Raw genomic sequence first — 3,715 nt, 5'->3', positions numbered from 1 at the left:
TTGTTCCATAAGTTAAATCAATGTCAAACCTAATAAAAGCTGACTTCTGGTCCTCAAAAATCCTACACTTATTTTAGTCCTTTCACAATCTCGCAGCATAGGCTCCATGGCCATGTCTCTATCGTTTTGGCATCCATTGAATAGTTCTACTGAGAATAGTCTTCGGGTGGTTACTATTAGCATAGCATGCATTAAATATCAAAAAGGCTCCAGAACAAATTTTCAAACCCATGCCCGCTTAGCTCATCTATAACCCATACAGGACCCAGACATGGTTGACCAGCTCTAACCTATGCCCACTTATCCCACACATAACCCAAACAGGACCGATAAATGGTGACCACTTCTAACCCATGCCCACTTAGCCCACACATAACCCAAATAGGACCCAGACATGGTTGACCAGCTCTAACCCATGCCCACTTGGCCCATATACAGCCCATATGAGACCCTCACATGGTTGACCAGTTCTAACCCATGCCCACTTAGCCCACACATAACCCAAATAGGACCTATAAATGGTTTCAGTAGTAGATTCAGTAGTTTTTATCATTACAGCATTTTCCCCTCTGTATAATGGACAGACATTAGGAGTGTTTCCTTACACTTAGATACGTTTATACTGTGTATATTTGCATGCTTTTTATGAATGTCTGCTGCTAATGTTATACATTAACGGCTACATTACGCCGCCGACTCTGTGTGAGCTATATCTTTGCTGCTGTAACACCTCAAATTTCCCCATTGTGGGACTAATAAAGGACATCTTTATCTTTATCTTTACCAGTTCTAACCCATGCCCACTTAGCCCATACACAACCCGTATTGCACCCACAACATTTGCCCAGTTTAAGCCCATGCCCACCAATCCCAGATGGCGCCCACATGGAACCCTGTACCATTGCCCACTTCTAGCCCATTCCCACTTGGTACCCAGGAATCCCGCATTTACCCCATTTGGGGCCCAGTTGGACATGTTGGCTGGGTACAGTACTTTTATTCTTGCAGTATTTTTATCATTGCAGTATTTTCAATCATTCAGTATTTTTTTTTATCATTGCAGCGTTTTTATTTATTTCCCCTCTGAACCATAGACAGGCATTAGGAGTGTTTCCTTACACTTGTATATGTTGTGGGCTGTAAGTGTGTATATACATGGGGATCTGTGTATATACGTATATACTGTGTATATTTGCATGCTTTTTATGAATGCCTGCTGCCAATGTTATACATTAACGGCTACATTACGTCGGTGCCACTGTGTGATGTATATCTTTGCTGCTGTAACACTGCAAATGTCCCCGTTATGGGACAATTAAAAGACATCTTTATCTTTAGAAATTGAAGATTCACTTGCGAGGCCATTTTCAACACGGACCTTTCAAGAGAAGCTATATCGTCCAACACTCGGTCAGTGCTGTCTAAGTGCTTTTCTGTATATTGTTTGTCCACCCGTGGTGTCATAAATTATGGTATTATGAGGGGGATTTATTCAAGTAGGACGAAGTAGGACTTCATTGAAGGCCCAGGTGTGAAATGCATGGCCCTCCACTGGTTCAAATAATATCTAAAACTAAATTACCAGTTACATGTGCAATTTCAATATTCAACAATTATCTCAACAAAAAAGGACAATCTGAATTTTTTTTAAATGCACAATAAAACAGAAAAGCCATTTCCGGGTATTTTACAATTCAGTCTTCATTGGGGAAAAAACATTCAACAATTTGCTTTTCTTATTTAATACATAGTTCAGCACAGCAGGTGGCGGACAAGCACCTTAAAATGTCATTCGCCTACACAAGAAAGAAGAACATGCCCGAGGCGCTCCCGTGTCCTCGTCTTTCGGTCAACCTGAGAATAATGTTCTTGAGGATTAAAGTTTATAAATGTAAGTATGATGTGATTTTTTATTTTATTTTATGTTGTTGAACAGTGTTTTTGTTTATTTTATAATTTCGTCATTAAAATGCTGTGGCGGTTGGAGAGTCAGCTTCGTGTTAGGGCGTGTTAAAGATCCCGATACCCACACTACACCCTCATTGAAGTATATACGAGTAAAATTATTCGAGCGCGCAGCCAAAGTATATTGTCCACAATTATTTGCGGACTTAACCAAAATCCCATTGAACTGGCGATGTTCGGTGGAATTCTTGTGCCCATGCTGAAAAAAATTCTCTTCAAATGTACATATCGAATTATGACATTATGATAAACAGTTGCATGTGTGCAATTTCGGTCACTCTTTTAAAGTCACCTACGTGTTTTGTCCGAGTGCAGCTAGCGTACTTAGCGACCTTGTGTGCATGCGCCGCAGATTGTGAGAGCGCCTCAAATAGTATAAATGAAGCTATAGCTTGTTCCGGTGGGTCCCAAGCCAGGGTTTTTTCCTAACTACCACATTACTTAAGTTTTAATATCACTCTCAACGTCACGTCAAAATTGTTACAAATAAATACATAATGATAACGTGCCGCCAAGCTCGATGACATAGGAGGCGGAAGTTGGTGTCGTCACACGCATTGTCCCAATTTTGCAATATCGGTACGCTTGGAACCTGTGCTCTGCAACACCCCATGTACACGTCAACGAGGAACGTATGGTGTAGAGTGTTTATTGCGATTGGGCCATTCTTTGTCACGGTCTTCTCTCTGACAAATTGGCATATTTAGCAGCCAAAATATAATGAGCCGTTGCTGTGATAGTAGTTGCAGCCCAAGGTTATTTTAGTAAACGAAAATGAACTCAAAACTTGAATAGAAAAAAATAAAATTCGATAATGAAAAAAATACAGTGAACCCTCGGTTATCGCGGTTAATGGGGACCGAGACCACCCGCGAAAACTGAAAATCTGCGAAGTAGCGGCGCACCTTCAAAAATGCTTAAAAAAAAAAGTGCGAAGTAGTGGTGCACCTTCAAAAATGTTTAAAAAAAAAAAATTAATAAATATATATATATATATATATATATACACGGGTAGAGAGAGAGAGAGTGAAATTCATGCTATAACAAAAAAAAAAAAATTATTATTAAAACTTATTATTTTTTTATTCCCCAGCCATTATTTTTGTATTTATTCAATTACTTCTTTTTGTATTTTTTTAATTGCTTCGACCTTTACCTGCTGGTACGCCGTCCGGTGTGCCCTGTGAAATGAAAGGTGGCATTCTTCATTTATTTTTTTTATTCATTTATTCATTCATAACTGACAGCCTCGCGCTCCGCTCGTGCTCGGGCGGAAGAGGTGCTCCTCTTCGGCTTAATTGTCATGCACGCCGGACCTGCTCCCCCGAAGCGTGTCTCCGTTCGATTGAACTCGGTTTCATTTCGCCCCGCCCGTGCCCGGGGAAGGTGCTCCTATTCGGCTTAACTGTGACACACGCCCGCCCTCCTCCCCCGGAGCTTCCATTCGGTTAAACTTAAGGGCCGCTTGGCACCGCCCGTGCCCGGGGAAGGTGCTTCTCTTCGGCTTAACTGTGACGCGAGCATGCCCTCCTCCTCCGGAGCTTCCATTCGGTTAAACTTAGGGGCCGCTTGACACCGCCCGTGCCCGGGGAAGGTGCTCCTCTTCGGCTTAACTGCCACGCACGCCGGCCGGCCTCCTCCGGAGCTCTCGTACGCTCCCGAACAGAGCGAAATGTCGCCCCGCTAGTGCCCGGGCGGAAGTTGTTCCTCTTCGGCTTAACTGCCACGCACGCTGGCCGGAGCTCTGGTA

Source organism: Idiotropiscis lumnitzeri, unplaced genomic scaffold, assembly GCF_059441095.1.
Source record: "Idiotropiscis lumnitzeri isolate Australia: NSW breed Sydney's pygmy pipehorse unplaced genomic scaffold, RoL_Ilum_1.0 HiC_scaffold_27, whole genome shotgun sequence".
In the NCBI taxonomy this organism is placed as follows: Eukaryota; Metazoa; Chordata; class Actinopteri; order Syngnathiformes; family Syngnathidae; genus Idiotropiscis; species Idiotropiscis lumnitzeri.
Note: the sequence above shows the minus strand (reverse complement) of the source record.